Consider the following 14773-nt stretch of genomic DNA (forward strand, 5'->3'; position numbering starts at 1 on the left):
AGGCGTCGTATGGTTGACATAACAGCTGTACCACCCAGCATGCAGGCGCGTCTTTCCACACCCGATGTCAGGTCCAGTGGAAATTTACTAAATTACACTTTAAATTTACACTTTAATAAAATTTGTTTTTTACCTTACTGTAAGATTTTTTTTTTAATCTTTATCGTTCTTCCTAAAGCGGCCATGTGGTGGCAGCATTTCCTCATAAAAGGACAATCACATCATACATTGAGTCATGCATTCATCATACTGTTCTGCAGTGCACCAACAGCTGAGTAGTAATGGATAAAAAAATTTTGCAAGATTCTCTCCTTTTTATGAAGAGAGATCTTAGAACCCTGACATGGACATTGAAACAAGAGGTACCGTGAATATCATGCTGTATTCAGAGGTCTTGTGAGTGACAGAAGGTTCCATATTATGTGAGTATTATTTTATGTGTGTAAGTGTAACAGGCAGGATTTAGGGTTGGTATGTTGCACGTCAGCATAGGTTTATAAAGTTATACTGCCCCTAGGTGGTTAATAGACATAAAGGCCTTGTGCTTTCAGCCAACAAGTCTACCTGTATAAAAGTGAGATACTGTTTGAGCTGCTGGATAATAAGAGAATGTTTTCACGTAGCCTGTTGTTTTTTTGGGATTATTTCCTTTTGTTTTTGTACATTAGAGATCACTAACAGCTTTAATCCTCAAACTTTCATATGGCTGCAGTTATTTATCTTTACCGTCAAGTAAATGAATGTACATGAAGGTGTAACTGCAGATGTAATGTAATAAATAGCTTCTGTCTATCCTGTTATGATGCAAATCTTTGTTGGGTGGTGACGAGAGCTGAAGGAAGGCTAGCTTACTAAATAATCAATTTACAGTATCTACAAGTGTCTTCTATTATACAATTGTCCATAGAAATATTAAGGAGATTTATCTAAATGGTAAAAATATGTTATGTGGCCAGCTGATTGTCCCTTGTCCTTCTCGCCCTCCTCTCTTAGGCCTCATGCACACTTCCGCCACAGTTTTCACGGCCGTTTGTGACGCATCCGTGTGACCGTTTTGTGCACTCCCGTGTGCACTCTGTGTTTCCGTTTCCGTGCGCCGAGCATGGTACTGTCCAGGGTGCTGAAAGAGTTAATGGGCTGCACTGATCGGAGGTAACTCTTTCAGCACCCTGGACAGTACCATGCTCGGCGCGTGGAAAATAAAATTTTTATGTAATAAAAAAAATAAAAAAATAAGTTCATACTTACATTCCTCCTGTCCGGCCTCCAGCGATGACGTTTCATCCATGTCAGCCTGTGATTGGCTGCAGCAGCGGTCACGCACGTCAGGATGACGTCAGAAGGCCGGCCTCCAGGGATGACGCTTCAATCCTAGGCTGCAGCGGCCTCTGCAGCCAATCACAGGCTGCCGCGTCAGAAAAGAAGGTCGGACTGGAGGAAGAAGAGGGACTCGTCACCAAGACAACGACCGGGTACGTATGAAATGCTTTTTATTTTATTTTTGATCAGCAGCCTCTTTTCTCTATCAGTGATTGATAGAGACAAGTGGCTACCGATTAGTGTAATACTTTTGTCATGTTTTTCTGCCCGCCCGGCGGTTGCTAGGCAACGGCTCCGTCACACACGTATGGCACACGGATGCCTTCATTGACTTGCATGGGCCTCACGGATTCTCGGACCAAAGTAGGACATGCTCTATTTTGGAACGGAACGGAGCAACGGACCGTCCAAAAAACTGAAGTGTGCATGGCCCCATTGAAATGAATGGGTTGAGGGTGCTATGAGTGACAAAAATGGATAGCACCCTGAAGGAAAAAACTGAAATGTGCATGAGGCCTTAGGCCTTATTCACACGACAGTGAAAATAAATGTCCATTTAAAACTGATCAACTGTCAGTTTTTCATGGCCATTTTGCATCAGTTTGTCTCTAAATTTTCATCCATTTCAAGTCCATCTGTCCGTTTTTAATGGCCGTTTGACATCCATTTTGCATCAGTTTTTCATGGCCGTTAAAAAAACGGATGAATTTCATTCGTCAGGCTTTTTTTGTCCCAACCCCCTGAAAACAACCAAAGGAAGGTCACATGTTCACCTAGACACTATTTACAGCCTCCCTGTATATGATGCCACACACCTCCCTGTATATGATGCCACACGCCTCCCTGTATATGATGCCACACGCCTCCCTGTATATGATGCCACACCAGCCTCCCTGTATATGATGCCACACCAGCCTCCCTGTATATGATGCCACACACCTCCCTGTATATGATGCCACACCAGCCTCCCTGTATATGATGCCACACACTTCCCTGTATATGATGCCACACGCCTCCCTGTATATGATGCCACACCAGCCTCCCTGTATATGATGCCACACCAGCCTCCCTGTATATGATGCCACACACCTCCCTGTATATGATGCCACACCAGCCTCCCTGTATATGAAGCCAGACGCCTCCCTGTAGATGCCACACGCCCCCTGTAGATGATGCCACACCAGCCTCCCTGTATATGATGCCAGACGCCTCCCTTTAGATGCCACACGCCTCCCTGTAGATGATGCCACACGCCTCCCTGTAGATGCCACACGCCCCCTGTAGATGATGCCACACGCCTCCCTGTAGATGCCACACGCCCCCTGTAGATGATGCCACACGCCTCCCTGTAGATGATGCCACACACCTCCCTGTAGATGCCACACGCCCCCTGTAGATGATGCCACACGCCTCCCTGTAGATGCCACACCAGCCTCCCTGTAGATGCCACACCAGCCTCCCTGTACATGATGCCACACCAGCCTCCCTGTAGATGCCACACCAGCCTCCCTGTAGATGCCACACCAGCCTGCCTATAGATCGTGCCACATACTCACGAGAGCAGCGCCGTCTCTCCTCTTCTTCACTTGTGGTCACTCGTCTGCACGGGATCTGGCAAGGCAGCGCGACGGGGCGGTGACGTCATCGAGGCGCCTTCAAACCCCAGTGACCACAGACGAGTGACCACACCTGAAGAAGCGCCGCAAACGTGAGTATGCCAACGATAGCCAGCAAGGGAACTAGTAGTTCCCTTGCCAGTCCCCATGTAACAGATCCGTTTTTAACGGTTGTTACATGTATTGACAGCCGTTAAAAACGGATCCATTGACTTCTATGGGGGCCGTCAGGCCGTTAAAACGGCCAAAAATAGGACATGTCCTATTTTTTGACGGCCATTATTCACGGGCCGTTAAAAAAACGGCCGTGTGAATGCACCCATAGAACATCATTGTTCTGAAAACGGCCATGTGAAAGCCGTTAAAAGGACGGCCATCACATGGCCGTTTTTCACTGTCGTGTGAAAGAGGCCTTAGGCCTGATGCACACTTCAGTTTTTTCCTTCAGGGTGCTATCCGTTTTTGTCACGGATAGCACCCTCAATCCATTCATTTCAATGGCCCATGCACACTTCAGTTATTTAAACGGATCCGTTGTTCCGTGCAAAGTAGAGCATGTCCTAAGTTTGCTCAGTGATTCAGTGACCATGTGGCCCATAGAAGTCAATGGGTCAGTGAAAAAAACGGATGGCACACGGAAGGCTTCCATGTGCCGTCCGTTTTTGACGGATCCGTTGCCATAGCAACGGCTGGGTGAGCAAAAGTTCACAGACTCACAGACTATAGCAAACATTTATTCCTGAAGATAGGCTCATATTTTCACTCCAAAACACCCAAAAAACCAAAGTAAGCCAAGCAGAGTAATCTCAAACTGTTCTCTATGCTCTGAAAGCTACAGAAAACAGCACCAAAAACTTCTTGTAACCTTTCTATGGGTGTTTCCTGGGACATGTGACAAGTTCAAATGAAGTTCACATCCGTTTTTTAAACGGAAAAACGGAAGCCAAACGGAAGCAAAACGTCCGTGTAAAACGGAAACACGAAACGGAAACGGAGGGCACACGGAAACAAAAACGGACACACGGATCCGTCAAAAACGGCCGAGAAAACGGTGATGGAAGTGTGCATGAGGCCTTATGCTCATATGCCCTAACAGGTCTTCATGAGACAACTCCCTTCAGGAACCCGTACAATACAGTATGAAATGAAATTGGTCTGTGACAACCTAATGCTGCACTTTTGATATTGTTATGTTAGGCTCCTGAAATAATACATTATTACATACAAGTGTGCATTTCTAGTCATAAAAAAAGGTAATTTATAAAAAAAAAAAAAAAAGTGTTTGTCAATCTGCTGGTTACAAACAGGGTTAGGGTCAATTCACATAATGCTTTTTGGCGCTGATTTTGACTCAGAAACCGCATCAGAATCAGCACCAAAAAATGGCTGAATTTGCCCCCATTGATTTCAATGGGAGGCCGGGGCGGTTCTTTCCTAGGCAGCATTTGGCCACTCGCGGAAAAAAAAAGTGGCATGTCCTTTTTTGCCGTCGTTTCAGCCTCTACTGGCTACAGGATTTATCTGGTTCTGGAATAATCCACAAATTAGAGGCGTTTGTTGGCGTTGAGCTACTCTGTAGTTGCGTCTGCTACAGGAATGTTTTCTAAATCTGAGAATTGTGTGTTCATAGGGATTTGGTGAAGCTGGAGGTTTGGGTAGAGAAATGGCAAATGATGTTTAATGTGGATAAATTCACTTGGGCTGAGGAAACAAATTTGGAATTATACATTAAATGGTTAAACACTGGATAAAGCTACTACTGAAAAAGATTTGTGGATATTGGTGGACAGTACATTTACCTTTAGCAACCAATGCCAGGCAGCTACTGCCAAGGCAAAAAAAAATATCATAGGATGCATCAAAAAAGGCATAGATGCTCGTGACAAGAACATAGTTTCGCCTCTATACACTAGTATAGACCACATATGGAATATTGTTTACAATTTTGAGCACCTGTGTATAAGAAGGACATTGCTGAACTAGAACGGGTGCAAAGAAGGGCGACTAAGGTAATTAAAGGAATGGGCGGATTGCAACACCAAGAAAGGTTATCAAACTTGGGGCTATTCAGTTTAGAAAATAGATGGCTTGGGGACAATCTAATTACAATGTACAAATATATAATTGGACATTACAGAGCTCTTTCTAATGATCTTTTTACAGCTAGACCTTTAACAAGGACAAGGGGGCATCCTCTATGTCTAAAGGAAAAAAGATTTCACCATCATCCCAGACGTGGATTCTTTACTGTGAGAGCAGTGAGACTATGGAACTCTGGCACAGGATGTTGTGATGGTTGATTCTTTACTGTGAGAGCAGCGAGACTATGGAACTCTCTGCCACAGGATGTTGTGATGGTTGATTCTTTACTGTGAGAGCAGCGAGACTATGGAACTCTCTGCCACAGGATGTTGTGATGGTTGATTCTTTACTGTGAGAGCAGCGAGACTATGGAACTCTCTGCCACAGGATGTTGTGGTGGTTGATTCTTTGAACAAGTTTAGGAAGGGCCTTGATGCCTTTCTTGAAAAATATAATATTACAAGTTATGAGTACTAGATCCTGGAGATGGAACGTTGATCCAGGCATTTATTCTGATTGCCATATTTGGAATCGGGGAGGATTTTTTTTCCTAGTGAGGCAATTGGCATCAACCTCATGGGGGTTTTGCCTCCCTCTGGATTAATACGGTAGGATTATAGGTTGGACTTGATGGACCTGTGGCTTTTTTCAACCTTATCAACTATGTAACATACATATGTATATTCCAGTGGTAATTTGCAGCGTTGTGGCAGTGAGAGGATGACACTGAAGGGGGGACAAGGGCGAGATTGTACAGTGGCCATATTTGGACATCCTCAGATATCATAGTCAAACTTCATATTAATGTAATTTTGAAGACAAACCTACCAACCTAACCTGTCACCTAAGGCTTTATTCACACGAACGTGTTTAACGTCCGTGATACGCGCGTGAAAATCACGCGCGTCGCACGGACCTATGTTAGTCAATGGGGCCGTTCAGACATTCTGTGATTTTTACACAGTGTGTGTCCGCTGTGTAAAACTCACGATAGGTTCTATACTTGGGCGTTTCTCGCGCATCACGCACCGCGCAGCAGTAGATTAAGAAATTAAGGAAAAAATAAAAGCACTTCCTTAATTTCTTTTTCTAAACATCAAAACCACGTGACATAAGGAGGCCATATGCGTGAAAATTACGCAGCCACGGACCATTCACTGATGACACACGGAACTGCAACGCGCGCAAAATGCTGCGTTTTTTGCACGTGCAAAACGCACACGTTCGTGTGAATAAGGCCTAAGGGTATGTGCACACACACTAAATACGTCCGTAATTGACGGACGTATTTCGGCCGCAAGTCCCGGACCGAACACAGTGCAGGGAGCCGGGCTCCTAGCATCATACTTATGTACGATGCTAGGAGTCCCTGCCTCGCTGCAGGACAACTGCCCCGTACTGTAATCATGTTTTCAGTACGGGAGAGTTGTCCTGCAGCGAGGCAGGGACTCCTAGCGTCATACATAACTATGATGCTAGGAGCCCGGCTCCCTGCACTGTGTTCGGTCCGGGACTTGCGGCCGAAATACGTCCGTCAATTACGGACGTAAATAGTGTGTGTGCACATACCCTAACTGTTATGTGATTCTAACTGATACCTGACCCTCATACCTGAACCTGACACCTTAGCCTGATACCTGACACCTGGCTCTAACGTCTGACCCCAACTTTGATATCTGATACTATGATGCTTCACTTTGATACATGACTGACAACTGAAACTGCTACCTGACCCTGACACCTAACCTTGACATCTGACTAGTTTGTTTTTGGGGTCATCCGAGTGTGGGTTATTTATCTATTTATTGATTTGCTACAGTAGTTTAAGCATATACATTTTGTAATTGTATTAGGTCCAATTCACTATATAGGGTTAGTACTGTATTTACAGATACTTAATATTTCTCTAGATGAATACAGATTAACTACATAAGAGCATAAATTGCATCAAAAATTTATATTTTTTCTTTACAGCAGTTAAATGTGCAGCTGTACACATATGAAGAAAATAAATCTAAAGATAAAATGTCCACCAAATGTTTCTTATGAACCCCTGCAAACACAATCTGTAAAAAAAAATATTAAAAAACCAAAATTAGGCTTTGTTCACATCTGCACTCAGTTACTAAGTTTTTCTGTTCATAGGAACAAAATAATAGAAAATGTAAGTGTTGGAGCTATTGCATCACGGACACTAATGATACCTGACTGATTGAAACAAATGGGTTCCGTGGGGTTTCCATGAAGGTGTGCATCGTTTTAAAGGAAGAAATAGCACAGCATGATGCGCTATTTCTTCTGACATTTTTCACTCCTAATGGTGGTGGAAAAGGAAACCTACGGTTTCAGTTTGTGTCAGTCAGGGCTCTGTTCCTACGGAAAGCTCAGATGGAACGACGGAACGGAGCCCTGACGCAGGTGTGAACGAAGCCTTAGCTGTTGTGTGTGATAAAGTGTTGTTGCATGTTATTGTTATTTTCCATTAACAACACAAAAAAAATAAAAAATATGTTTCTTTAAAAAAATGGCCCTGTTCACACAGGCTTTTGACCCGTTTTTGGCCACGGCAACCGCGGTAAAAAAACGTCTGAAATTGCCTCCTATTGATTTCAATGGAAGGTGGAGACTTTCTTTTTCGCGAGCAGAAAAAAAATGCTTCCGGGAAAAAGAAGCGACATGCCCTATCTTGAGGCGCTTTCCGCCTCAAAACCCGATTGAAATCGATAAGAGATGGAAAAAAAACGCCACGAATGGCTGCAGCGTTTTTTGACATTTTTTTTACTTGTTTTTTGGCAAAAAACGTTTGCAGTTTTTTCCTTTGCCTGTTGAAGAAAGAGGTAAAAAGCGTGGCAAAAAAACATGCCAAAATTCGCATAAAAAAACGCCTGTGGTGCAAAACCACTTAAAAAAAACTGGAGTTGATTTTTCCAGGCAGAATTTTCTGCCTGCAAACAACTCTGTATGAAAAGGGCCTTACAGCTTTTTTGTTGGCTGCCATAGAAGTGCAGGTGTGAGGCCTCTACTGTAGTTCACTATGCTTCCTTATGTTATTTAGAGGCATACATAGTTTCTTTCTGTTGGATTTCATACGAATCCGACAGCAAAAAATCAGGGTATGTTACACCAGATGCCCTATGCATAGAAGTATTCTTTCCTAGAGGTATTACGGATAGGGGAGAATATCTCCGTACAGGGGCGTAACTAGGAAAGACTGGGCCCCATAGCAAACTTTTGACTGGGGCCCCCCCTCCCCTGGGTGTCACACAACCCCCCCTTGTAGATAGTGCCTTTTTTACAGACCCCCACTGTAGAGAACGCCATACAGCCCCCCCTGTAGAGAATGCCATACAGCCCCCTGTAGATAACGCCATACAGCCCCCTCTGTAGATAACGCCATACAGCTCCCTCTGTAGATAACGCCATACACGCCCTCTTTAGATAACGTCATACACCCCATCTGTAGATAACGCCATACAGCCCCCTCTGTAGATAACGCCATACAGCCCCCTCTGTAGATAATGCCATACAGCCCCCTGTAGATAACGCCATACAGCCCCCCTGTAGATAACGCCATACAGCCCCCCTGTAGAGAACACCATACAGCCCCCCTTTAAATAACTCCATACAGACCCCCCTGTAGATAACGCCATACAGACCCCCCTGTAGAGAACACCATACAGCCCCCTCTGTAGAGAACGCCATACAGACCCCCCTGTAGGTAACTCTATACAGCCCCCCTTTAGATAACGCCATACAGCCCCCCTGTAGGTAACGCCATACAGCCCCCCTTTTAGGTAACGCCATACAGCCCCCCTGTAGGTAACTCCATACAGAACCCCCCTGTAGGTAACGCCATACAGCCCCCCTGTAGGTAACGCTATACAGCCCCCTGTAGGTAACACTATATAGCCCCCTATAGGTAACGCTATACAGCCCTCCCTGTAGGTAACGCTATACAGCCCCCCTGTAGGTAACGCTATACAGCCCCCCCTGTAGTTAACGCTATACAGCCCCCCTGTAGGTAACGCCGTACAGCCCCAACCCCCCCCAAAAAATCTGACCTATAGTTTGTCCTACAAAAGACATGTATCCCCTATCCACAGGTTAGGGGATACATGTGTGATCGCTGGCAGCGATAAGGAGAACAGGGGACCGAAAGTCCCCCGAAGTTCTCCATGACTAACCTCTGACTTCCGGCGTCTGCGCAGTTCAATAAAAATGAAAGGAGCGCTTGTCACGCATGCGCACAAGCGCGACCGGCGCTCCATTAATTTCTACGGAGCTGCCGACACAGACCCCGGAAGTCCGAGATTTGTGATGGAGAACTTCAGGGGACTTTCGGTCCCCCGTTCTCCTTATCGCTGCCAGCGATCACACATGTATCCTCTATCCAGTCGATAGGGGAAACATGTCTTTTGTAGGAACAACCACTTTAATGGCAGAGCTGGGAGATACCTCTCTGCTCTGCCGTATTGCTAAGTGGCGTCGCACTGTAGTAGCCATAGCGGCAGCTAGCGGAGCCTCCGGCCATGGTGGGGGCCCGTGCTGGCGGGCGACACGGGCCCCCTCATACCGCGAGCCCCGTAGCAGCGGTAGTTACGCCACTGTCTCCATACATACGACATATACAGTGAAGGAAATAAGTATTTGATCCCTTGCTGATTTTGTAAGTTTGCCCACTGTCAAATACCTGAACAGTCTAGAATTTTTAGGCTAGGTTAATTTTACCAGTGAGAGATAGATTATATTAAAAAAAAAACAGAAAATCACATTGTCAAAATTATATATATTTATCTGCATTGTGCACAGAGAAATAAGTATTTGATCCCTTTGGCAAACAAGACTTAATACTTGGTGGCAAAAACCCTTGTTGTCAAGCACAACAGTCAGACATTTTTTGTAGTTGATGATGAGGTTTGCACACATGTTAGATGGAATTTTGGCCCACTCCTCTTTGCAGATCATCTGTAAATCATTAAGATTTCGAGGCTGTCGCTTGGCAACTCAGATCTTCAGCTCCCTCCATAAGTTTTCGATGGGATTAAGGTCTGGAGACTGGCTAGGCCACTCCATGACCTTAATGTGCTTCTCTTTGAGCCACTCCTTTGTTGCCTTGGCTGTATGTTTCAGGTCATTGTCGTGCTGGAAGACCCAGCCACGAGCCATTTTTAATGTCCTGGTGGAGGGAAGGAGGTTGTCACTCAGGATTTGACGGTACATGGCTCCATCCATTCTCCCATTGATGCGGTGAAGTAGTCCTGTGCCCTTAGCAGAGAAACACCCCCAAAACATAATGTTTCCACCTCCATGCTTGACAGTGGGGACGGTGTTCTTTGGGTCATAGGCAGCATTTCTCTTCCTCCAAACACGGCGAGTTGAGTTAATGCCAAAGAGCTCAATTTTAGTCTCATCTGACCACAGCACCTTCTCCCAATCACTCTCAGAATCATCCAGATGTTCATTTGCAAACTTCAGACGGGCCTGTACATGTGCCTTCTTGAGCAGGGGGACCTTGCGGGCACTGCAGGATTTTAATCCATTACGGCATAATGTGTTACCAATGGTTTTCTTGGTGACTGTGGTCCCAGCTGCCTTGAGATCATTAACAAGTTCCCCCCGTGTAGTTTTCGGCTGAGCTCTCACCTTCCTCAGGATCAAGGATACCCCACGAGGTGAGATTTTGCATGGAGCCCCAGATCGATGTCGATTGACAGTCATTTTGTATGTCTTCCATTTTCTTACTATTGCACCAACAGTTGTCTCCTTCTCACCCAGAGTCTTACTTATGGTTTTGTAGCCCATTCCAGCCTTGTGCAGGTCTATGATCTTGTCCCTGACATCCTTAGAAAGCTCTTTGGTCTTGCCCATGTTGTAGAGGTTAGAGTCAGACTGATTAATTGAGTCTGTGGACAGGAGTCTTTTATACAGGTGACCATGTAAGACAGCTGTCTTTAATGCAGGCACCAAGTTGATTTGGAGCGTGTAACTGGTCTGGAGGAGGCTGAACTCTTAGGGTATGTTCACACGGCGGGGGTCCGTAACGGCTGAAATTACGGGGATGTTTCAGCCTGAAAACATCCCCGTAATTTCAGCCGTACCGGCATGTGCAGGCGCTTGAACGCCGCGTCAATTACGGCCGTAATTAGCGCTGCTATTCATTGGAGTCAATGAATAGCGGCTCCAATTACGGCCAAAGAAGTGACAGGTCACTTCTTTGACGCGGGCATCTATTTACGCGCCGTCATTTGACAGCGGCGCGTAAATATACGCCTCGTGTGAACAGACAAACGTCTGCCCATTGCTTTCAATGGGCAGATGTTTGTCAGCGCTATTGAGGCGCTATTTTCGGGCATAATTCGGGGCAAAAACGCCCGAATTACGTCCGTAAATAGGCCGTGTGAACATACCCTTAATGGTTGGTAGGGGATCAAATACTTATTTCTCTGTGCACAATGCAAATAAATATATATAATTTTGACTATGTGATTTTCTTTTTTTTTTTTTAAATATAATCTATCTCTCACTGGTAAAATTAACCTATCCTAAAAATTCTAGACTGTTCATGACTTTGACAGTGGGCAAACTTACAAAAATCAGCAAGGGATCAAATACTTATTTCCTTCACTGTAAGAGACACCTGCTTGTACAGCAGCACATAGAGGTTGTAAGGCCCCATACTAAGGAGCAGAACAGCCTCCATGCTCTGCTGTACAGCTGTTAGGGTATGTTTACACATGGATGATTTGTTGCAGACATTATTGCAAATGGAAATCCCTTCTATACATCTGCATGAGGTTTGTTCTGGATTCACATGAATGGGACAGTTGCAGAAATGTCTTCAACAAATCTGAGTGGACATACGCTTTTAGCCATCACACCCGCATGTACTAAAAATGCTCAACTGTTGTCCACAGACTCCTCCCTAGTCCAAAGATTGAGAACATCAAATATTCCTACATTATCAGATATTACTAGAAAAATTAACAGAAATGACCATAGTTACATAGTTACATAGTTACATAGTTAGTACGGCTGAAAAAAGACACATGTCCATCAAGTTCAACCAAGGGAAGGGAAAAGGGAAGGAAAAATTTCTACACATAGGAGCTAATATTTTTTTTGTTCTAGGAAATTATCTAACCCTTTTTTAAAGCCATCTACTGTCCCTGCTGTGACCAGCTCCTGCGGTAGGCTATTCCATAAATTCACAGTTCTCACTGTAAAGAAGCCTTGTCGCCTCTGCAGCTTGAACCTTTTTTTCTCCAGACGGAGGGAGTGCCCCCTTGTTTTTTGAGGGGGTTTTACAAGGAACAGGATTTCACCATATTTTTTGTATGTGCCATTAATATATTTATATAAGTTAATCATGTCCCCCCTTAGTCTTCTTTTTTCAAGGCTAAATAGGTTTAATTCTTTCAATCTTTCCTCATAACTTAAATTCTCCATGCCCCTTATTAGCTTCGTTGCTCTTCTTTGTATTTTTTCCAACTCCAGGGCATCCTTTCTATGAACTGGAGCCCAGAACTGAACTGCATATTCTAGATGAGGCCTCACTAATGCTTTGTAAAGTGGCATTATTACATCCCTGTCCCGCGAGTCCATGCCTCTTTTAATACACGACAATATCCTGCTGGCCTTTGAAGCAGCTGATTGACACTGCATGCTGTTATTGAGTTTATGATTTTACAAGTACACCCAGATCCTTCTCAACAAGTGAATCCGCCAGTGTAGCGCCCCCTAGGACATATGATGCATGCAGGTTGTTGGTACCAAGATGCATAATTTTACATTTATCTACATTAAACTTCATTTGCCAAGTGGACGCCCAAACACTTAGTTTGTTTAAATCTGCCTGTAATTCATGAACATCTTCCATAGTCTGAACTATATTAGATAGCTTGGTGTCATCTGCAAAAATAGAAATAGTGCTATTAATCCCTTCCTCTATATCATTAATAAATAAGTTGAATAATAGTGGTCCCAGCACTGAACCCTGGGGTACACCACTTATAACCGGGGACCATTCAGAGAAGGAATCATTGACCACAACCCTCTGGATACGGTCCTTGAGCCAATTCTCAATCCAATTACAAACTATATTTTCTAAACCTATAGTCCTTAATTTACCCATTAGGCGTCTATGGGGGACAGTGTCAAATGCCTTTGCAAAGTCCAAAAACACTAAATCCACAGCGGCCCCTCTGTCTAGACTTCTGCTCACCTCTTCATAAAAACAGATTAGGTTAGTTTGACAACTTCTGCCCTTAGTAAAACCGTGCTGGCTGTCACTTATAATGCTATTTATTGTCACATAATCCTGTATATAGTCCCTCAATAGCCCCTCAAACATTTTCCCCACGATGGATGTTAAGCTTACTGGTCTATAATTACCCGGGGAAGACCTAGAGCCCTTTTTGAAAATAGGCACCACATTTGCCCTGCGCCAGTCCCTTGGCACTATACCAGTCACTAGAGATTCTCTGAATATTATGAAAAGGGGGACAGAAATAACTGAACTAAGCTCTTTAAGAATTCTAGGGTGTAACCCATCTGGTCCCGGAGCCTTGTGCACATTTATTTTATTTAATTTAGCTTGGACCATCTCTACATTCATTCAATTCAGTATATCAACTGATATATTAACAGCACTGGCACCGGCTACATCAGCTGCTCTTTCTTCTGTTGTATATACAGAGCTAAAGAACCCATTTAGTAACTCTGCCTTCTCTTGATCCCCTGTGATCAACTCCCCATTACCATTATCTAGGGGTCCTACATGTTCAGACCTTGGCTTTTTTGCATTTATATGCTTGAAGAATTTTTTAGGATTTGTTTTACTATCCTTGGCCACCTGCCTTTCATTTTGTATTTTTGCTAATTTTATTACATTTTTACAGATTTTATTAAGCTCTTTATATTTTACAAAGGCTACAGCTGTACCCTCAGATTTGTATTTTTTAAATGCCCTTTTTTTGTCATGTATTGCCCCTTTCACAGAAGGTGTAAGCCATGTGGGGTTTAATTTGAGTCGTTTATACTTATTACCTGTAGGAATAAATTTTGCACTATAATAACTCAAAGTAGATTTGAAAGTCTCCCATTTATCATTTGTTCCATTATTTGACATTAGTTCTTCCCAGTCTATATCCTGAATTGCAGCCCTCATCCTGGGGAAATTGGCTTTCTTAAAATTAAATGTTTTTGCCCTCCCAGCCTGCGTTTGTTTTTTACAGTATAGGTAAAATGTAACTATATTATGATCACTGTTACCGAGGTTTTCACGAACATTGACATTCCCAACAAGATCTGCATTATTAGAAATGACCAGATCCAACAGAGCTTCACCTCTAGTCGGGTCTTCCACAAACTGGCCCATAAAATTTTCCTGCAACAGGTTGAGGAAATGTCTCCCCTTTGCAGTTGAAGCCGAACCATGACACCAATTAATATCCCGGAAATTAAAATCTCCCATTATCACTATAGTACCCGCCTGTGCAGCCCGCTCCATCTGTTTATATATCTGACCTTCCATCTCCTCAGTTATATTGGGGGGTCTATAGATTACACCAAAAGTAATTTTTTCAGTGTTTACCTCCCTTTCTAGTTCCACCCACAAGGTTTCAACCTCCTCACAGTCTTCACCCACTGTCTCTTTCACACTCGCCTTCATATCACTTCTCACATACAGACATACACCACCACCTTTCCTATTTGTCCTGTCTTTACGAAAAAGTGTAAAACCCTGTAGATTTACA

The 14773-nt window shown here is 44.0% G+C and overlaps 1 protein-coding gene across 4 annotated transcripts in view; it reads left to right on the forward strand.

Annotated features, from left to right (window-relative positions):
• The first annotated feature begins 231 nt into the window (after positions 1 to 231).
• Positions 232 to 14773, forward strand: part of LOC142662114 (germ cell-specific gene 1-like protein) — a 110525-nt gene continuing 95983 nt past the window's right edge. For all 4 annotated transcript variants that reach the window (XM_075840057.1, XM_075840060.1, XM_075840058.1 and 1 more), the window contains exon 1: positions 232 to 422. The gene's annotated coding sequence lies outside the window, so the exon portion shown is untranslated. The remainder of the gene's footprint in view (positions 423 to 14773) is intronic.

Source organism: Rhinoderma darwinii, chromosome 10, assembly GCF_050947455.1.
Source record: "Rhinoderma darwinii isolate aRhiDar2 chromosome 10, aRhiDar2.hap1, whole genome shotgun sequence".
NCBI lineage: Eukaryota > Metazoa > Chordata > Amphibia > Anura > Rhinodermatidae > Rhinoderma > Rhinoderma darwinii.